This window comes from Ovis canadensis, chromosome 15 (genome assembly GCF_042477335.2).
Source record: "Ovis canadensis isolate MfBH-ARS-UI-01 breed Bighorn chromosome 15, ARS-UI_OviCan_v2, whole genome shotgun sequence".
Lineage (NCBI taxonomy): Eukaryota > Metazoa > Chordata > Mammalia > Artiodactyla > Bovidae > Ovis > Ovis canadensis.
This window is the reverse complement of record NC_091259.1, coordinates 38,708,495-38,731,447: the sequence shown is the minus strand read 5'-3', so window position 1 is coordinate 38,731,447 and position 22,953 is coordinate 38,708,495. Positions and strand designations below refer to the sequence as shown.

The window sequence follows — 22,953 nt, the reverse complement described above, 5'->3', positions numbered from 1 at the left end:
TTTCTTTGTCAGGGCAGAGGACAGATAACCAGAAAAAGAGGGGTTAGACAGGAAGGCTCCAGAGAAGAGAAGTGGGAGCCTCTGGGAGCCTTGAAGAATGAAGAGGGGTTCAGCAGAAGGGAAAGCAGGGCATGCCAGGAAGTGGGAGCAGCTTGTCCACAGTCACAGACAACGAAACGACTTCATGTTCAAGAGCGACAAGCAATTCAGCGCTGCCACAGCGTGGAGTGGGAGAGGCCGGGGCAAGCAGCCAGGGCCTGATGACAGAGGCCCTGTGGATCACGCAAAGAAGCTGAGGCTGGACTCGGGGGCAAAGTGTAACTCGAGCAAAGGGCAGGGACATGCGAGATTTTGTAACAGCTGTACGGGATATGGATTTGAAGAGAGGATACCTGTGAGCAGGGGAATTAATTAAAGAGCTGTTTATCACAACAGTCTAGGAAAAGAGCTGCTGAGGACATGCCTAAGGCCAAAACAGTAAGAACGGAGAGGCAGATATGGAATGGCACGTTTTTAAGATCGAAAATATATTTCCGCCCCTAAAGGTTTATCCTCTATAACAAAGGACTATTTCAGGAATCTTCTGTTGAATGCCTGCAGGACAGAAAGAACCAACACAAAAAAAAATTCTGAAAGACCAGAGTCAATCCAATTACTAAGAACAGATACATGGAGGGTATTTGGGGTTACAGAAGGTATTCACTAAGTCAAATATTTCTGTAATGTCCAAATTTTCAAAGGTAATTATTCATTTTAAACTAGAAAAAAAAATATTAATAAGATTAAAAAGAGAAAGAACTCCAAATTTCAGTGCTTGAGTTTGGAAGATTTCAGTTCCTAAAGTATTCAAGTTAGCGATAGTTTCCTCTTTTACCTGGTGAAAGAAATGTCTTGAGACATTTAGGGGCACATTTTCTAAATAAACACACATATATACAGATAGATATGTTTGTTGTATGTGTGTGTGTGTGTGTGTGTGTGTTTATTTATTTATTTATTTTTTAATTTTAGTTTTTTATTTTTTAAATTTTAAAATCTTTAATTCTTACATGCATTCCCAAACATGTTTAAATCAATAACTGAGAATCCATCTCCTTCTCCTGCCATAACCTGAGTCATCGTCTACCAAGAGGCCACACCTGGATGTGGCCTACAGCCGTCACTTACACCTTTCCATGATGTTCTACAGTTTGCAAAGCACTTTCAAACATATCAGTTTGGTTGATTTTCAGAATATTTCCATGAGATTGAAAAGGCAAGTGATGCTATTCTTGTTTTACTGTTAAGGAAAACAGGTTCATGAAGGTAAATGATGTATCCAAGGTACATGGCTGGTTAGCAGGGGAGCTCTGATTTGAACTCAGGTTATCTGATTTAAAAGTCAACACATCTATCAAATTTTTAGGATTTTCTGAGGAAGCTTCCCAAATAAGTGGATTTTCAGTCCCCGAAATCTATCTCTTACAGATCCAAAGACTTTATTTCAGTTTTGGATAGCTATTTATTGTGGTTTTTTTTTTCACCTTCCAGTATTTTAATGGGGATTGCATTATCTATAGATTAATTTGAGGGAAATAGATACTTTTATTATAGTAGACCTTCTAAATTATAAATTTAGCCTGTTATTTGAATATTCTAATTTCTCTCAGTAATGTTTTATAGTCTTTAGAATATAACTATTGCACCCCTAGGATTTGATTTTTCTGATACTGTTGTAAATATGTTTACAGTTTCATTTTTAACTTGTTTGCTGTGGAATATAGACATACACTTGCTTTTCATGTACTGATCAGATACTCATTAACTTTATTACATGCACTTATTAATTCTAATAACTTCCTTGTAAGATCTTTTGAATTGTCTATTTATACAATTTGGTCAATAGTTTTCTGTGAATAAAGATAGTTTTTTTTTCCAGAGTTTACACTTTAAAAAAAAATTTTGTACCTTTGCTTTATTGCTCTGGCTTAGACTTCCAAGATAATTGAATAAAAGTAACGGTAGTGGATATTTTTATCTTTTTCTCAATGTCACATTTCCTCATTAAGTATGTTCAGTTCAGTTCAGTCGCTCAGTCGTGTCTGACTCTTTGCAACCCCATGAATAGCAGCATGCCAGGCCTCTCTGTCCATCCCCAACTCCCGGAGTTTACTCAAACTCATATCCATTGAGTCGGGGATGCCATCCAGCCATCTCATCCTCTGTCATCCCCTTCTCCTCCTGCCCCCAATCCCTCCCAGCATCAGAGTCTTTTCCAATGAGTCAACTCTTTGCGTGAGGTGGCCAAAGTATTGGAGTTTCAGCTTTAGCATCAGTCCTTCCAATAATGTTAGAGGTTGGTATTTTTTTTTGAAGATATCCTTTATCAGATTAAAAAAATTTTTTTTCAATTTCTAGTTTTAAAACCATGAATGGGTGTTTAATTTTATCAAATGCTTTTTTTCTTCATTTTTTTGAGATAACCACATAATTTTTTACTTCTGTTTGTGATTACTTACACAACTGACATTTTATTATGAAATCAACTTTGCCTTCCTGGGATAAATCCTACTATATGATTTTCTTCTCTTCCTCTTTCCTATTGGTTTCATTTTTGAACAGAGATCTTGTATCATATATATCTCTACTTTTCCCTAAAGAGTACCTGACAAAGAACTCACAAAAAAGAAAATTATAAGCCAGTATTACTAATGAACGTAGATGCAAAAATCTTCAACAAAATATTAACAAACTGAATCCAACAATACATTAAAAGAATCATACACTGTGACCAAGTGGAATTTATTCCAGGGTGGCAAGGATGGTTCAATATTCACAAATCAAAAAATGTGATCTATCACATTTAATTTATTAAAGAATAAAAAATCATATGATCATCTCAATACATGCAGAAAAAGCTTTTGATGAAAGTCAGCATCTATGACAAAAACTCTCCACAAAGTGGGTAGAGAGGGAACATACCTCAACATAATAAAGGCCATATATAACATATCCATAGCTAACATCATACTCAGTGGTGAAAAACTGAAGGCATTTCCTCTAAGAGTAGGAAAAATATGAGGATGCCCACTTTTATTTAACATAGTCTTGGAAGTCCTAGCCACAGCAACTAGAAAATGAAGAAATAAAAGATACCCAAACCAGAAAGGAAGAAGTAAAACTGTCACTGTTTGCAGATGACATGATACTATACAGAGAGAATCCTAAACACACCACCAAAAAACTTCTCGAGTTTATCAATGAATTTGGTAAAGTTGCAGGATACAAAATTAAAATAAAGAAATCTCTTGCATTTCTAAACACTAACAATGAACTATCAGCAAGAGATATTAAAACAATCCCATTTTAAACCACATCAAAAAGAATAAAATACCTAGGAGTAAATCCAATTAAGGAGGTAAAAGACATGTACTCAAAACTGATGAAAGAAGTTGAAAACGACATAAACAGATGGAAGGGTATACCATGTTATGGATTAAAATAATTAATATTGTTAAAATGATCAAGGCAATCTATAGATTTAATGCAATCCCTATCAAAATACCAATGGCCTTATTCACAGAACTAGAAGAGGTAATTTAAAAATTTGTATGGAAGCACAAAAGGCCTTGAAGAGCCAAAATAATGTTGAGAAAGTAAAAAGCTAAAGGTAGCATGATCCCCCTGACTTCAGACTATACTACAAAAATACAGTAATCAAAAAAAAAAAAAAAAAGGCATGGTAATGGCACAGAAACAGACACGTAGATCAATGGAACAGAATAGAGAACTCAGAAATAAACTCATGGATCTACTGCCAATCTACAATACTGTAGGCAAAAGTATACAATGAAGAAAAGGTGGTCTCTTTGGTAAGAACTTCCCTGGTGGCTCAGATGGTAAAGAATCTGCCTGCAATGTGGGAGACTCAGGTTTGATCCCTGGGTTGGGCAGATCCCCTGGAGAAGGAAATCGCTACCCACTCCAGTATTCTTGCCTGGAGAATTCCATGGACAGAGAAGCTTGGCAGGCTACAATCCATGGAATCACAAAGAGTCAGACACAACTGAGTGACTAATACTTTCAATAAGTGGTACTGGAAAAGCTCGGCAGCTACATGCAAAAGAATGAAATTAGAATATTTTTTTCACACCATATACAAAAATAAACTCAAAATGGGTCAACAACCTGAATGTAAGACCAAAACCCATTAAATTCCTAGAAAAAAAACATAGGACAAACACTCTTTAACACAAATTGCAGCAATATTTTTTTGGATCTGTCTCCTAAGGCAAAATAAAATTTTAAAAATTAAATAAACAAATGAGATCCATTTAAGCTTAAAAAGCTTTTGCAAAGGAAACCACTGACAAACATAAAGACAACCTACTGAATTCGAGAAAACACTTGCAAACGATATGACCAATAAGAGGTCATTATCCAAAACATATAAACAACTCATAGAACTTAATGCAAAATAATCAAACAACTCGATTAAAATCTGGGAAGAAGAACTGAATAGACATTTTTCCAAAGAAAACACACAGATGGCCAACAGACACATGAAAAGTATGCTCGACATTGCTAATCATTAGAGAAATGCAAATCAAAACCGCAGTGAGATATCACTTCATGCCTGTCAGAATGGCTATCATCAAAAAAATCATAAATAAAAAATGTCAGTGAGGATGTAGAGAAAAGAGAACCCTTGTGCACTGTTGGCGTAAATGTAAATTGGTGCAGCCACTGTGGAAAACAATATGGAGATTCTTAAGAATACGGAAAATAGTACTAGTGTATGATTCTGCAATTCTAGCACTAGGTATATATCCAAAGAAGATGAAAATACTAATTCAAAAAGATACATGCTCTCCAATGTTCATAGCAAGTACTTACAACAGCCAATATATGGAAGCAACCTAACCTAACTGTCCATCAACAGATGAATGGATAAAGAGGTGGAATGTGTAAAGAGTGGACTATTACTCAGCCATTAAGAGAATGAAATTTTGCCATTTGCAACAACATGGATGGACCTGGAGGGTACTATACGTACTGAAATAAGTCAGAAAGAGAAAGAAAAATACCGCATGTTACCACTTTATATTTAGAATCTAAAAAATATTGAGTTGGCCAAAAAGTTTATTCCAGTTTTACCATAACTTTTTTTGGAAAAACCCAAACGACCTTTTTGGCCAACCCAATTAAACAAATGAATGAATATAACAAAACAGAAAGAGACTCACAGATAAAGAGAACAAACTAGTGGTTACCAGGAGGGAGAGAGAAGGGGGGAGGAACAAGACAAGGGTAGAGGATTAAGAAGTACAAACTACTATGTATAAAATAAACAAGCCACAAGGATATATTGTATAGCACCCAGACTATAGCCAGTATTATATAACAAATAATAAATGAAGTATAATATATAAACATTTTGAATCACTATGTTGTCTACCTGAAACTGATATAATATTATAAATAAATTATGCCTCAATTAAAAAAAACAATACATCTTTCAAAATTCCTAAGATTTCCTGAGAAAGCCTCCCCAAATAAGTGCATTTTCAATCACTAAAATCTATCCTTTTTAGCTCCAAGTCTTTCTTTCAGTTTTGAATAGATACTGATTGATTTCATTTTTGAATAGAGATCTTGCTAAAAAGTATTATACACATCCCTTCTTTCGCTTCAAGGGTACCTGACAGGTAATTTAGTCAATGACGCAATCACAATTGTGAACACATTTTAAAGGCAATCATGCCCTCAGGGACACTGAAGTGTTTGGCCTCTGTTGGCTGTAGCACTAAATGGCTCTGAATTCCTTTTTTTTTTTTTTTTTTTTTTGCAGCTCTGCTTTTTTCCATGTTTTTTGTCTCCTTTCTCACAACCAAGTTTTTAGCCTACTGTTGGTATCCTTGCTTCTAGCAGCCCCCCATGCCAGTTTAACTTCGCAACTTTTATTTGCTAAGGGCTAGAAAAACCAGATAGTTAAGTTTGTTACAACTGTTTCTAAAATAAGAGTTTAAGGCTCTTGAGAAACAGTCTGGCTCCAAGTCTCATTGGCTTCCTTCTTACTCTCAGTTGGATTCTAAATAGGTGAAGCTGTGGGCTCTCTGGATAACTGAGGCACTGCAATGGCTCTGAGTAGCTGTTTGATATGGGGTTTGCCTTTTGGTTCAAATTTTACTGAGTGCATATCTATCCTGTTACCCTTAATAGCCTGGGACAGGACTCCAGGCAAAATAGTTAGCTGAACCCACACAATTGACAGTGTAAGCTAAATTCTCTAAGGCTGAGGAGCAGTTACCAAATTTATTGCCAAAAGGCAGTGAACTTAAGCCAAGGGACTTTCTGACAGTATATCTGTTTCCCTACTTATAAAATGAAAATCATCTTTGATTCCTGCCCAGGTGTCAAGGATTTAGGGATAAAGGTCTACAAAACCTGGGCTTCCCAGATGGCGCGGTGGTAGAGAATCTGCCTGCCAATGGAGAGGATGCAGGAGACTCAGGTTCGATTCCTGGGTCGTGAAGATCCCCTAGAGAAGGAAATGGCAACCCACCCCAGGGTTCTTGCCTAGAGAATCTTGTGGATAGAGGAGCCTGGTGGGCTACGGTCCATAGGGTTGCAAAGAGTCGCCTGAGCACTCACACACGTCTATAAAACCTGTTCTAGGAAGGACTCTCACTGCTTTTGTCACCAAACCAATATGAAGAGGATGATTTTGCACATGTATTACCTGGGATACTTATCTTGCTTGCCTGTCACTAAGTGATTATTGAATAGATAGGGGACTGATGCATAAATACTTTCAATAATCCTGGAATTTAGGAAACTAGGTCTCAGAGAAATCAAAGGATTTCCCCAAAACCATACAGCTAGAAAGTGGCAGAGCTGGAATTTGAATCTAAGTCTAAGCAGACTTGGGCTTCTCAGGTGACTCAGTGGTAAAGAATCCTCCTGCCAATGCAGGCAGTGCAGGAGATTCAAGTTCAATCCCTGGGTGGGGAAGATCCCTGGAGGAAGAAATGGTAACCCACTTTAGTATTCTTGCCTGGATAATCCCATGGGGAGAGGAGCCTGGCAGGCTACAGTCCATGGAGTCCCAAAGAGTCAGACACAACAGAGACTGAGCAGACCCAGAATCAACTCCCTTTCCATGGTATCATGCTGACTTAAAAAGTCACGCCAAACTAGGCTCATTTTCTTTTATACAGGGTTTTTAGAAATGAGGATCAGATGAATGCTATAATTATTATACACACACACACACACACACACACACACATGTCCCTGGAGATCAAGATGGGGGTCATAAGGGCTGCTGCTGCTGCTGCTGCTAAGTTGCTTCCGTCGTGTCCGACTCTGTGCGACCCCATAGACGGCAGCCCACCAGGCTCCCCCGTCCCTGGGATTCTCCAGGCAAGAACACTGGAGTGGGTTGCCATTTCCTTCTCCAATACTTGAAAGTGAAAAGTGAAAGTGAAGTTGCTCAGTCGTGTCCGACTCTTCTCGACCCCATGGACTGCAGCCCACCAGGCTCCTCCGTCCATGGGATATTCCAGGTGAGAGTACTGGAGTGGGGTGCCATTGCCTTCTCCGCATGAGGGCTGAGAGAGTGTTAATTAACAAATCAGTGTCATCCAAGGGGGATGTCTCCAGTGGCATGCCATGGGACTCTGCTCATGGTCCAGTCTTACTAAGCATGTCATCAGTACATTAGGCTATGAAGAGATATGTACCTTGCATACTTAATACATCTCTGTATGAGGAACAGGATTGGCTACTACTACTGTGCACAAAGACATCATGGTTAAAAAAAATAATCTTGGAAAGGTGCAAGGAAGGGAACAAAGTAATAAGATAAAGCATAAGAGGAAAGATAAAAATCTTTTACTTAGAATATGAAAATTAACTGCACAAGTTGAGACAGCAGTTTGTAATTTTTTCAAGAAGACCTTAGAGGTGTTAACTGACACTTAAGACCATGTAAATTGAAAGTGTGATATAGTTATCTTTTAAACAATCTGTAGACTACTGTATAGCACAGGGAACTCAATATGCCGTGACAACATATATGAGAAAAGAATCTGAAAAAGAATGAGTATATGTATGCGTATAACTGAATCACTTTGCTGTATACCTGAAACTAACACAACATTGTAAATCAACCACAGTCCAGTAACATTTAAAGAAAAAAATAAAAATAAAAAATTTGTAGGATAGGCTGTACTATTCTAATGCAATAGAGTGTGGAATGAGGATCCCCTGCTTAACCATGCAAGTTCCACCTGGACAGGCCTGCCACTGCCTTATCTGGGCTTGTAACAGCTGGAATCAAGACACAACAAAGATACAGCACGTGCTCAATTAAATTTTGTTGAAAGAGTAAATGGATAAAAGAATAAATCATCCAAGGTGTTCTGGCCTAGCCAGATGTCGTCTGAGTATTAAATGTTGTGCACTTGTGGATACTATACCTAAAGAGGGTGACTGGCAGACCAAAACCTATGCATCTAAAGGCATGAAGGCAGAAACAAATTCCAAGAGTTTGTCACAGCATTGAACAAAAATAGCTGAAGCAACCTAATGTCCTTTGATAGGGTAATAGAACAGTAAAATTACATTGAAACAATAGAATGGCATGTAGTCATTAACAATAATCAAACCGGCCCTATGTGTAACACCAAGGGGCAATCTACAAATCTTATTTTTAAATTTCAAAACAAATTCAAAAAGAAATACACACTGTGTTATTTATACCTACCTACTATGTACATATACATGCATTTTTAAAACTCCACAAATATTTATAATTTCCATTTGTTCCCATATCCACGTATGAGTAGAGAAAAGGTTCTTCTAGACACATACACACAATATTGATAAGAGAAATTCTCTCTGGAAAAGAGGGCCGAAGCTCAACGAAGAACAAAAGTCTTCCTGTTTATCTGTATCATTAAATATTTCTACAAGAAAGCATTCATGCACTTTGTGTGTGACAGCAGCACTAGCTTTAAGTAAGGCAATTAGAAACCTATATATGACTTTGCGGAAGGCATTCTGGATGTTTACATGGAAAGCGGAAGAGTAGGGGTGAGTTGTGTTAGTTGCTCAGTCACGTCTCACTCTGCGACTCCTTGGACTGTAGGCTGCCAGGTTCCTCTGTCCATGGAATTCTGCAGGCAAGAATGCTGGAGTGGGTTGCCATGCCCTTCTCCAGGCGATCTTCCTGAATCAGGGATCAAACCCAGGTCTCCCACATTACAGGCAGCTTCTTTACCATTTGAGCCACGAGGGAGGCCCTGGTGTAGGTGGCAGGATGAGGGGTGAGAGCTCTTCTCAAATACTGAAGGGCTGTCAGCTGAAGTGGACGGATTTAGGGCCTGGAGCATGTGGAGTGACCACCACAGGTGACCGTCACAGAGAGTGGATGGGGTCTCAGGGGAAAGAATGTCCTAACATCACAACCTGCTGAACCCTGCAGTGAACTGCATTCTGGGAAGTGAGTCCCAAATTCCTGGGAGAGCTTTGGCCAGAAGTGTGGGGCCAGGAGCCTTCTGTCAGAGATGTAGGCAGAAAAACGTTGCTCCAGGAGGTAGCTTAAGCTGGTTTTGAGGCTTATGCTGGTTTTGAGGCTTCTGACAAGTAAATTTATTTTTTTTGGCAGAGTTCAGAGAGTGTTCTTTTATTTTGTCAAATAAGAACATTAAAGTAACCAGTATCACCTACTCAGGTCATCACTTCATCACATGCAACTGATATTTTAATACCCCAAAATGCAAAATCTCAGACTGTTAAAATTGAATATATTTAATTGTATAAAAATTTGCTATGTTTTCTTCTTTTAAAATGTCACTGCAGGAAATTCCCTGGTGGTCCAGTGGCTAAGGCTCTGCACTCCTAATGTGGAGGGCCTGGTTACAATCCTTGATCAGGGAACTAAATCCCACATGCTGCAACTAAGACCCAGTATACCCAAATAAATAAGTAAATATTAAAAAAAAATGCTAATGCAGACGGTGAAAACTTAGTCGTACAATGTTGTATTATGAATAAATAAGTGTATCCACAGACAGGATAGGAGAAAAGAAGAAGAAAGCCTTGGTGCCAAACAGCAGAGATCTGTGGAACCCTTCTGGATATAGGGGACAAGTAACCTAAGGGACCCTTCTGCCCTAAGGGTCTATTTGTCTCTGATTCACTCCAGAGTTAGAAACGCAACCCAAATTTGTCTCTACAGCTGATGAAAAATATAGTCACGGTGCTGTCAGGAGTCACTGGTTACCCTCAACCACACTTTCTATTGAAATGTCCACGAGAGGGCAATCCTAGGAGAAGAAGTTCAGTCCTGTCCTCCGTTAAGGGGCATTTGTAAGGGGCCTCCTCTGGCTTGGGATATGTAGCTTGGGACTGAGCTCTCAACCTCAAAGAGTTTAGAAAGCCAGGTTGGACTGAGTCCTATATGCAGACCCCGGATGCCTAGAGGGTAGGCCCTGGCACCCAGCAGCCACTGAGCAAACAGCTGAGATGCCTCAGCCAAATGCTCCTGGGACCCAGCCAATAAAGCAGCGGAGTTGGGAAATATTTACCAGAGTGGACTGGAGGGAGCCCACTGTACACGCTATATGCAGACACCCAACAAGCTCACCTCCCTGGGAGGAGGGGTGTGTTTCTGAGAATCGCTGGCTGAGAGAATGACGACAGGGAGCAGAGCAGCGTGAGGAGCAGAAGGCCCTGAAAAGCAGAGAGGTGGGATCCTTGGCACCGGGATGGAGGGGCGGGTGGATAGGTTCATCACAGCTATCCATCAGTCCATTTATTTAAAACACATGTACTGAATGTCTGTTCTGCTAGACACTGCTTTACTGTAATCACTACAATACAGACTCTTTCCTCAAATATTTCCCATCTTCTGGAGGGCTACCTGAAGAAGAAGACATCTGAGCTGAGTTTGGAAAGATAAATGGCAGGGTGATGGAAAGTGAGGATGAGGCGGTAAGGGGGTAGGGCTCAGTCAGAACAGCTGAGGACCTCCCTGGTGGTTCAGTGGTTACAAATCGGCCTGCCAGTGCAGGGGGACACGTGTCTGACCCCTGCTGGTGAGATCGCACAAGCCGCGGAGGGAAGCCAGTGCACTGTGACTATTGAGTCTTGTCTGTGCTCTAGAGCCTGGGAGCCACGACTACTGAGCTCACACGCTGCAAATGCTGAGACCCACGCACCCTGGAGCCCGCGCTCTGCAACGAGAGAAGCCGCTGCCATGAGAAGCCCGAGCACCACAAGGAAGAGCGGCTCCCGCTCGCTGCAACCAGAGAAAGCCGGTGCAGAGACAGACTCAGTGTAGCCAAACACAGAATAAGTTAAAAAAATTAGAAAGCAACAGTCTAGATGCTGCCTCTTCCTCTGTTCCTCCCTATCTTGAGGACATTTCCTTATTTTAAAGAGGATCATTTCTGGGTGGTACTTAGAAGCCCTTAGGACCTGGGAAGAAGGGGGCCTGGAGGTCTCCTGTGAGGTTAGATGGACCCTGGCTGAGTGGCTAGATTCTGAGTCAAGTCCCAAACCTCAGATCCTTCTACTCCCCACCCTGCTTTATGAGGGAAGAGTGTCTGTCTCTCAGAGGCCATGGGCCTGGCCAGGCTGGGGGGTGCCCTGAAGCCAGGGAGCTGCACTTCTCTTCACTGCGCAGCCAGCATAAGGGGAAGCACCAAATTCTCGAAAAGGAAGTTGGTTCTGGTTCACTTCAGAGAGAAAGGGACTCCATGCCTTTGGGCAGCTGCATGGCTTCTCTCGGGCCAGAGCACTGTTAACTCTTTCTGTCTGGCCTGGGGGCTCATACCCTAGCAGCCACACCTCTGAGAGTCCCAGCCCCAGACAGGGGGCACAGAAGCCTTCCACCACTGGCCCCAGCAGGAATCAGCGTTTACCCCCAGGGACTGGGTGTTCTAATCTTTCTGGGCTTCAGTTTACCAGCTCCCCAACTGGCCCGCAAAACCCACTTCCAAGCTCTCAGATGAGTCCCGTCCACTGTGATGGGGTCAAGTTTAAACATTTCCTGGTTAGGATCAGGAAATGTGTGTGGTTAGGATCACACACTTTCTTTGAGAAGATGTCATTGGGGAAAAGCCAAATTAATACAGAAGTTACTTTAAGCAAATCCTATGGATGATGTTTGCTTTAATTCATCGTAAAAGGGCATTCTTTATAGTCTCTGAAAAGATTGAGCATAATATTGCTTTAAATAGCAGGCTCTTGGTGGAAAAAAAGTAAATTAGTTGATAAAACTTTAACTTACATACAATATTTTGGGAACCACCCTCTCAGGTATGGAGAGGCATGCCTGTGTTTACCTGGCACCAACTGAGTCTGGCATATTTTTCTTATTATTCCTCTAGGAACGGGCTGAGTCAGGCACAAGGGCACAGGTTAGGGCACCCAGAAGAAGGCCTGCAGTTGGGGAAATCTGAGTGGAACTATCATCTGGAAAATGGTGAACCTTGGGCCTTCAGTGCCTCCCAAGAGCAGAGTTGGAGCAGGCTGATGTGAAACAGGGCAGCGAGAATCAACTGTGGCAACAGCAACAACAGCCAGTTTATTGAGCACTTACTATATTCCAGATAGCTTACACTCAAGATCTCTTTCACTCTTCATCCTAACAATACTGTGAGGTTGATGCTATTATTTCCCTGCATTTTACAGAGAGAGAAACTGAGGCTTGGGAAGGGTGAGTGACCCCAGCTCCTAGTGGTAGAGCCAAGATTTAAATCCAGGTCTGTGTGATCCCAGGGCTGGATCTCTGACCACTACACAGTCACTTGGAAGCCTAGAACCAGACACCCTGCAGTAGTCCACGCCAGCAGTGTCTGGGGAGAAAATGTTACAAGATGGCAGTGCAGGGGAGGGGCTGCCAAGACAGAGAGAAACAAAACAGGATGCGAATCCTTGGGAGTTGGAAGCCAAGGGGAATTTAGTGGCCTCGAAGTGGGGAGGGAAGGGAGTCTTGACACTGGGTCTGGAAACAAGCAGCAGAGGCCAGAGGGGTGATGGGGGCAATGGGGACAGCCAATTAGTAGAATAAGCTGGAATTGGAGACAGGAGGCCAGCAATGGACACAGCGCATATGATCAAGTAAACACTGAATAAAGGTAAATGGAATAAGTCCTGGCTCTGCCACTTAAGTGAAGTCACTTTACCATTTTGAGCCTAAGTTCCCTTGTTCATTGAGAATAGTGACTCTTGTTTAATAGCTGTTATGAGAGTCAAACTGTTGGCTTAATGGGGTAGGGAACTGAACAAGGCCACAGCGCCTGAGCCCTGAGACCGGCCTCTGAAGCCACTCTCGGGCTAGACTACGAGAGGGAAGTTTGAGGTGGAAAAGTTTATTTTCTGCCGCAGCAGTGATTCTAGGAGAAGGAGAATCTTCTGGATACTAGAGTTGCCTCGACAGCCCTCCGACTGGGGGCACAGAGAAGCCAGGTCCCACCCCCTGCCCTGTGGGCACACACACAGGCAAACAGTCGTCTCCTCCCTGCACCCTTCTCACGCACAGGCCAGGGAGGCACTCCTCCTCTCAGGGCAGGGGAACCCTCTGGGTGGGAACCCTGCTTCACCCCACCCCTCCCCTGGCAGCCTTCCCCGAGCCTGCAGATAGCATCTCTGTCATGCAGGCTGGCAAGCCCTGGCCGCGAGAGGTCTGCGGTATGAGCACAAGGGCTGGGGACCGGTGGAAAAGTACTGCAGGTGGGGGGCTCTGGGCAACGTTAGGGCTCGTTGCTTCGCAGGATCTCTCTGTCTCAAAAACAGCCTGCCACAGGGTAGGATCAGACAGGCCTGCTGCACATCTGAGCTCCACCTTGGGTAAATTACTTAACCGCTCTGAGTTATAGTTACCCCAGCTGTATAATGGGAATAATCACGCTTACCTCACCCGGCTGTCGTAAGGATTAAGTAATATCAAATAAGATAGAACTTTAGGTAAAGTGCCTGGCACATTCCATCATCCACGGTTTGAATCCAGGAAAGTCTCTTGACCTTTCTGGACTCCGTTTTCTCATCTGTAAATTGGGAATTCTAAAAGCTATTGCTCTGGGTTGCTGTGAGGTTCCAATGAGATACTGCTTATGGAAGGCACAGCCTACTGCCTTTCAACTCAGGATGGTATTAATTTCTTATTCCATTCGAGCCAAATCCAGCTTCTTTTTCAAGACTCCTGCTCCAAAAAAGACTCCTACATGAGAAGGGGATGAACTGGCCCTTCTTTACCAGAATCTAGACCCATCAAAGGCAACTCATTCAAATCTCCAAAGAAAGCCCTCTTTTGGATCCCCGCAGAATCAGGGGGAGAAGGTCTGACCCTTTCCTTCTCCTCTTGTGTCCTCTCTGCTCTCCAGCCCACACATGAGTGGAGAGGAACGTTCGGTCTCCCACTCCCCGTCTAGAGGCACCCATGGGCTTGTGCCATTGCTGCAGCCGGAACGAGCTGGCCCCACACCCAGTGCCCAAGAGGGGCTTTGTGGCGGTGTTGGTGGCTCTAAGGTCCACCAGGGTGTCCCAGGACCAGGCCTCCTGAGAACCCTGGCTGCTTCTGTTCCTACCTGCTCCTCACAGTCCTGCTCTAAATAAGGCTCAATCCATCTAAATACTGAGGCTGCTGCTCAGGCCACGAACAGAGACCATTGACATCTGAGCCTCAAGCCAAACAGCAGTGGATGATTGGCAAAGGAGGACAAATTCCCACCTCTCCAAAAGCGAAGACATTCATCAGTTGCTTCCCATCCAAGCTTGGGGTGGATAGGGCGAAGCTTAGATGGAGAGATCGTGCATCTCAGAAAAAAAATTTCCTTCTAGTACCACTGGCAGCCCATCTAAACTGGTGCAAGCTCAGCAGAGCAGCCACCCAAGGAGAGAAGGGGAAGAGAAAATTATGGGTTCTCATTCATCAGAAATAATAGCAGCTAATGTTTATTGGTCAATGACTGTATGTCAGGGCCTATTCTGTGTCTTAACTGTAATTAACCCTTACAACATGCCTGGAAAGGAGGCCTGATGACTGTTCTCATCTTCAGGTGAGGACAGTGAAACACGGGGAGGTTGACCAATACAGACAATTGGCTCAACTACATGGGACCACCTCCTCCCAGACAAGAGGGGCCGTGGAGCAGAAGAAGCATGGAGTCTGGAGTTTGGCTGGTCTAGCCTTAAATTCCCTACTTCTGGATGAAGGGATGTTGGGAAAATTCCTTAACCTTTCAGTGCCTCAGTTTTCTAATCTATGGAGTTGGAATGACCCCGAAGACCTCACAGGAGTGTTCTAAGTAATAAAAGGAACAATAAAAACGAAGCACATAGCACTCAGCACCTGTGCACAGGCAGGATTTATTATCATTTAATAATAATAAATATCTACTACTAATAAATATTTCTATTGTTATATTATCTTGACTATGATGGGGGAAACACTTTGGAGAAAGGAGTCATTTTGTCTCACCGACCATCTCCTGCCTCAGAATTCTGTCCTCCATCTACCCTGTGACTCAACAAGCCCCGCTTAGTCCCTGTTGAGGCTGCACTGGTTTACATACCCCTTGTTCTGACATTTTAAGGCACTTTTCAGACCTGTCTCCCTGTGGAATAGCAAGCGAGTTCTCTGAGGGCAGGTCTGTGTGTTATTTGGGGTACCTTTTCCCAGTGCTGGGGAGCCTCCATATTTCACTGCCTTGTCTTTCTGTGTGGAAGGATCATAGCCACAGGAACACCTTGCCCTCTGCCTCCTGTAGAAGGCTCTGTGTCCCGGGTGAGTCTAGGTCAGCTCTCCTCATGGTGGAGGGTGGGGTGGGGGTGAGAGGAAACCTGAAAGCCATTCTCTGAAATCTGTGTGGTGGGTTTTCTGTCTTAATAACTAGGAGGTTCTATTCGCATTTACCAGGCAGAGGACAGACATTCTAGACATCCTGTGATGCAGAAGACGGCAATAGCCAAGAAACACTTGCTTGTGTTCTGTACAACTTGTATCTGGCTTTCAAATACCCACCAGACACTTGTGTCAGTAAATAGCCTGCCTATAATCACACGAGCCTAGAACCCAATTTCAGATTTTTTATTTTTCCGTTTGACTCCATGCAGCAGGTGGCATCTTAGTTTCCCAATCAGGGATGAACCCAACCAGTGATTGAACTCACGTCCCCTGCACTGGAAGATTGGAAGTGTGAATCTTAACCACTGGACTGCTAGGAAAGTCCCCAATTCCAGTTTTTAGGTGGGCACACTGTACTTTTTGCATACTTTTAATATGCATTGCCTTTTTCTGGGATGCCATTTTCTGCATAAATTGAAGAAAGATTATATTTTACTTTGTTTGGAAGTTTATCAAGAGTTTGCTAAACATTTTGGAAAATCATGGCTTTTGAGCTGCCAGTATAGCATACCAATATCAGTCTGTACTTGTGTCTGTCCCATTCATATAAACATCATATTATCTCATCAAACCTTCCGGGGGAGTCTTCATGAGGATTTACTTGCTGAAATATATATTATTTAATTTTTTTTCATTCTCCTTTGAGTCATTATTCAAATTAGAGTATCCTGCTGATTTTTAGGTATGTTTTCTATAAGTTTCATTCGAGGATATTAAGGGGATTTTATAGCACCCTGTTATAAGGGATATTGAATCTGATCAGGCTGAGAAGCACAGGTTTAGAGTGAAATGGATATGTGTGACTTGGTCCCTTCTGGGACCTAACTCTTGGCTAGGAGGGTACTTGAAAGTCTGTTCTCTACCAACTCTATGTGTGCTGGGTGGATATATTCAGTTCTGGAGCAAGGTCTTTGAAAGTCCATTATGGCAACACATCAAAACCATGTCCCCCAACCAGTTAATTGAAAATAAGTTCTGGCCTATTGTTCAAGTGCAATCTTTTAAAATAAATTGTACCTTTATAAAGGATATCACCTAAAAGTAATACTGTATTGTTGTCCTTCTTTTGTTTGACAAAGAAATAAGAGATATGTTTTGATGTTTACTATATATATTTTGTCCATCTAAGCTCTCTGATAGAATTAACCACTATTTTTGTCATTACTCTGTCTTTATAATTTTGTTGTTAAATGATTTTTATAGCAATGTTTCCTAGGGTGAAAGTTTTACTTTCTTTTTGCCAATAAAAGTGCACTGAGTTAAAAACAAACAATCATGTCTCCCTTGCAGCTCTATCTGTCTGACTCCTGCATCTGTGTTTTTCAATTGCTTTGGTACCTGGGCGGGAGAAAAAGAGGGATGTTATAGGTCAACATACTAAAACCCAACCTTACTGCTTCAGTTCAGTTCAGTTGCTCAGTCATGTCCGACTCTTTGCGACCCCATGAATCACAGCACGCCAGGCCTCCCTGTCCATCACCAACTGCCGGAGTTCAATCAGATGCGCGTCCATCGAGTCAGTGATGCCATCCAGCCATCTCATCCTCTGTCATCCCCTTCTCCTCCTGCCCCCAATCCCTCCCAGCATCAGAGTCTTTGGTTAGGGTTGAGCAAAATGTAGTTGGCTGGCTCCTCAATCTCTTCCCTTAGTCTGCCCATCCACCATCAACAATCCTGCCTCCACCTGGAAGTACAGGACCGGGAGCTGGATTTTGCCGCAGATGGAAGCAAGCCTCAGGGGATCAAGACTTTCATGATCCTTAATTTTCATCCTCCGAGGTCTTTCACAAGGAGGTCTCAGAGTCTCCCTCCAGCTTATTGGGCCCCCTATCCCTAGCTCTATCCCTAGCTCTATCCCTAGCGCTATCCCTATGCTCTAGTCCTTTCTGAGACTCCCTGAATCAGCCCCACTGGCATTAGTATAATGCAAGGACTCCCCTCTCTTCCTTCCCTCCCCCTGCCTTCCTCCAACCCCCTGCATCTTCCACTGTGTTTTCTTCCCACCAACTGGGAGCTCTTGTGGGCAGGGACCTTGTTCTACCCTTCTCTGACTCCTCCTCACTACCCAAGCTAGGCACAGGTTTGTGGGACTAAATGGTCAAATGTGGTCAAGTAATTGCCTCCCTCCTCCCTCACCCTCTGGTGCTCAGCTAGAGTGGGGCCGGCCCTCCTTGGAAGACTCACTATGTCTTCACTGCAGACCTTCACGCCCCAGCTTGAGAGCCTGGTCCTGCCTCCATCATGGAAAGTGAAAGTGAAGTTGCTCAGTCGTGTCTGACTCTTTGCAACCCCATGGACCATAACCTACCAGGCTCCTCTGTCCATGGGATTTTCCAGGCAAGAGTACTGGAGTGCATTGCCATTTCTTTCTCCAGGGGATCTTCCCAACCCAGCGATCGAACCCGGGTCTCCCACACAGCAGGCAGATGCTTTACCGTCTGAGCCACCAGGGAAGCCCAATTACTACTCAGGTGGCTTAGTGAAAGTGAAAGACGCTCAGTCGTGTCCGACTCTTTGCGACCCCATGAGCTATACAGTCCATGGAATTCTCTAGGCCAGAATACTGGAGTGGGTAGTCTTTCCCTTCTCCAGGATATCTTCCAAACCCAGGGATCCAACCCAGGCCTTCCACATTGCAAGTGAATTCTTTACCAGCTGAGCCACAAGGAAAGCTCCTCCTGTTGTAGGAGCAGATGAGTTGAGAATACTGCCAGGCCTGGGGCTGAGACAGAACCTCAGGTTGCTGGCTCTCAGCTTTGGGGGCAGGATGCTCAGAGACAAAGATACCTGCCAACCTGCTTCAGACTCTCTTCTGGCTTCAGAGAGCGTTTGTGAAGTCTTCTGGCCAGACAGCATTCCACAGCACAGGTGGAGACACCATGCTGATAGTTCTGATGGACACCCATGGCCCTGGATTGATGAGGGGCCCAGAAGCCATCAGCACAGAGCGGCGCCAGGCTGTCCAGGTGTGCGTGTGTCACTGTGGGCTCTCCAAGCCCTGTGAGTCAATAATACTCCCTAAAGTTCTGAAGTTAGCTGCTGGTCCAAAGAGCAGGAAGTGGAAGCAGAGAAACTCCGAGACTGGAAGGCTGTCCCTCGGGCTCCTGAACTCGCTGACAGGGTGCTTAGCCCTCACCCCCGCCCCCCTCTTCTCGGCTAAATCCTCCATCCATGTTCTCCCTCTTCTGTCTTCTCTACTGCATCTCCCATCTCTCCCCAGGCCCACAGACCCCCAGAGCCTCCCTCATCCCCCCAGGCCTACTCTCCCCAGGCCCACAGCCCCCCAAAGCCTCCCTCATCCCCCCAGACCATCTCTTCACACTGTCTCCATCTTCGGCCGACATCTCTGTCTCTTCATCATCCCCCTCCTTGGAAGGGAATTCTGTAGTCCTCATCTCCATCAGGTCCTAACCCCTCCTCCCCTCCCCGCACCCCATAGCAACCTGGTATCTGTTCTCATCATGATGCCACGATGAGACTAGCACCGTTCACCTCACTGCCAGACCATGGCCACTTCCCAGGTGGGGCTGTACAACATCTCTGTGCACTCTGACGCTGTTGTCCCCGCCTTCGTGAAAATCTCTCCTCTGTGGGTGTGGTTCTCCATCCGTCCCTTTCACCACTCCTTCTTAGTCTCATCTATGGGTACCTGTTCCTCAGCCTGTCCCTGACATGTTCCTTCTCTCCAGGTCTTCTTTGGATTCTCATCCCAGTCTGCAACACCTCCCAAGGTGACCTCACTCCTTCCCATCACTAGGATTAACACCATTCAATGGTGACGCCTCAGTATGCATCCTGACCTGTCTGCTGGCTCTAGATCTGAGTTTCGCATCATATATTGAGCACCTATAGAGCATTATCTGCCCTTCTTCCTCCTCCTATCATCTGGAAAAACTGGCTGGACCTCCCATCCTCTTGATCTCTGATCACAGCCCCACTAATGTTCAGCATCCAAGCCAGAAACACAAGAATTGTGCCAGACCTTTCCCCTTCCTTTGCTGCCCATCTCCAATTTGTTGCCAAAATCCTCCTGATTGTATACCAGAAATATCTCCCAAACTGGACTCTCTTTTGCTCTGGGTTGGGAAGATCCCCTGGAGAAGGAAATGGCAATCCACTCCAGTACTCTTGCCTGGAAAAATCCCATGGATGGGGGAGCCTCGTAGGCTCTAGTCCATGGGGTCGCAAAGAGTCGGACATGACTGAATGACTTCATTTTCTTCATGCTTGCTGACACAGGAATAACAATTGCAAATACCTATACAGTATATATATATTCTAGACATTGTCAAAGAGGTACACACTCACAACAGTCCTGTGAGATAGGTACCAGTATTCTCCCCAGAGAAATACAGAAGTTGAGTAACTTATACAAGGTCACAATGCCAGGTAGTGCAAAGCCCAGGACTCAAACGTAGGCCATCTGGCTCTATGTCTGGGTGCTTCATCCCACTCCTTGGCATTGCCCACTTCCTCCTACTTCAACAGCATCCCATGGGCCTCTCTCACATCAGTCCATTCATCTTTCCTCCCTCCTCACCCATACCCACTTCTAACACTCTTCCATTAAGCGAAACTAGTGTTGTTTGAAAAACCCTAGTGGCTCCCTACTGTCCACAGGATAGATCCAAACTTCTTTGCTGGGCATTCAAAGTTCTACACAATCTGTCCAGCCTCATCTTCCACCATCACATCCCATGCTGACCTTCTCATAGTTTCCTTTTATGTAGTGAGACTTCTTTCACAGCAACAAGAATATTCTTGTTGTTCCTCTCTGCCAGTCAAATCCCATACTCTTCCCTTGTCACCCACTTTGGATGCCATCTCTATGGTGACATCACTGTGCAGTATCTCAGAACTCAGCACTCTTCTGTCTTAACAGAATTCACTACAGAGTCTGTTGGCAATTTATCATCTTACAAATGACACCCTCTATCTAGCCCTTAGGAATGATTAAGTATTCAAAGAATGAATGGTTAGCCCCAGATCCAGCCTGCTGGGTCCTTCGGTCTCTGACCCTTAAATTTCAAAAAGATTCTTTTCTCTGGGTCACACGAGATCATAAAGGCTGGAAAGATTTCATGTGACATTTTCTCCTCACTCTCTACAGCTCAGAGTAAAGAAATGGACACTTTCTTCCCTGTTTTTCTTCAAAGAAAAACATGAAAGGAATGCGGAAGCATAACCAAACAGAATATGGCATGAGAAAATTGATGGGACCATAACATACAGACTGCAGGGGCTTTGGCAACCATGTCATGCAAACATCTTTCTTTTATTCGTGAGGACACCAAGGCCCAGAACGGAGACGAGGATCGTGTACGGTGCAACAGCACTGGCCCTCAGGGCCTCAGACTCCCTGTCCAGGGATCTGGCCTTGTCCTGGTGCCTCCCAGCTCTGAATTAATCTTTCCGAGGGACTTAGGGGTGGCCCTGCTTCTGGGTCAGCTCACTATTATCTCCCAAACAGGCTCAGGCTGCTTTCCTGGGATCAGGAAGTTAACAGGCTCAGCATGAAACTTCCTGATGAGTAAAGGTCCCTTGTTCATGCAACCTCAAGATGGCAGGCAGTGTATCCAGAGCCTGGCTGCAATTCCCCATGGCACCAACTGGCTTGGGGTCTTCCAACCAGAGCTTCTCCAAAGGCGGTGGCTTAGCCTTTGCTTTCCCGTGTCCGCCAACCCTTCTCGGTATCAGACACAAAGACGACTCCTACACAACACTGTTTCTTCCCCTCCCTGTTCCCTGCACCTCCCACTTCCTCCAAGTTAGTCACGGTGAGGTCACGCTCAGCTGCTGGCTCCCAGGCCTCTCCCTAAGGACGGTGTGCATTTTCAGGGACAGGGGAATTGAGGGACTGGGGAGGAGGGTGCTGCAAGGCATCATGGGAAAAATTAGCTTGGGAGTCAAAGAGATGTGGGTTCAAGCCCTGGCTCCGCCAGTTAACCAATGTGTGTGACCTTTGGCAAATTACTTAACCTCTCAAACCCTTCCCCAAATCAGGTGGGGCTGCCTGGGAAGTGATTTCCTTACCTATGTAAGGTGAGAATAGTAAGGATCAAATGAGACAAAGTGCCAGAAGCACCTCACCTACTGCCTGAGGGTCTGTAAATGTTGGCTTACTTCCCTTGTCATGAAGCTCGAGGGTATCACTATCAATTTAGGGACCTGAGAAATTCTAGTGCCCACCTGCAGGTCCACAGGTGAGCTGGTGTGAATGTGAGGGTGTGGGTGCTGGTATCTGATGGCATCTGAAAGGCAGAATGAGAGGAAGCCAGGTGGATTCATAGGGAGGGCGTGGATGTGTGTGTTTGTGCACAGAGGTGAGTGCCAGTCTAAGTGTGTAAAGGAGTGTGACCAGCAGAGCCTCTCTTACTCCAAAATTCCCACCCCTCTAAAGAAAAGGTCTCTTGTGGGACTTCTCTGGTGGTTCAGTGATTAGGAATCCACATTGCAATGCAGGGGATGTGGGTTCGAACCGTGGTCGGGGAACTAAGATCCCACATGCCATGGAGCAACTAACCTTCATGCTGCAACTACTGAGCCCACACGCTCTGGAGCCTGCGTAACACAAATAGAGAAGCCTGTGCACTGAAAGGGAAAAGAAAAGGAAAAAATCTCTTCTGTTTGTTCTTGTCATTAATGAGAAATGCAAAAACCCTTCCCAGGGGAGGGTGGGATTGCCCTCCTCTTCGCCCTGATGAGGCTTATCCAAGAGAAGCAAACTCCAGTGAGGTCCTCCCCTGACAGAAACCAGGAAACTTTCTCCCGAATGGTGAGGAAACCTTATCCCTAAAGAAGTTCAAAGGATCAGGGGCCTCTCGGTAGGCTGCTGGGCCCAGAGGGGATGCCCCCAGCCCTGTCCTAACTGCAACGTTTTCCCCAGCTTCAAAAAGATCACACAGGCAGCCAAACCCACCAGGCCTGTGGAGCAGGCCCCCTCCAGGCTGGGCTAGTGCTGCCATGTCTTGGTGTGGATGGGCTACTCCGTGCGCATCTCATCCAAGGGACTGGGAGAGGCGTACCCTGGGCCGCGATGCTCAGGAAGAACAGGC

At 44.4% G+C, this 22,953-nt stretch overlaps 1 protein-coding gene across 1 annotated transcript in view; it reads right to left on the bottom strand.

Moving 5' to 3' along the window:
- Nucleotides 1–22,953, bottom strand: part of POU2F3 (POU class 2 homeobox 3) — an 88,529-nt gene that overhangs the window by 33,413 nt on the left and 32,163 nt on the right. The gene's annotated exons all lie outside the window — the stretch shown is intronic.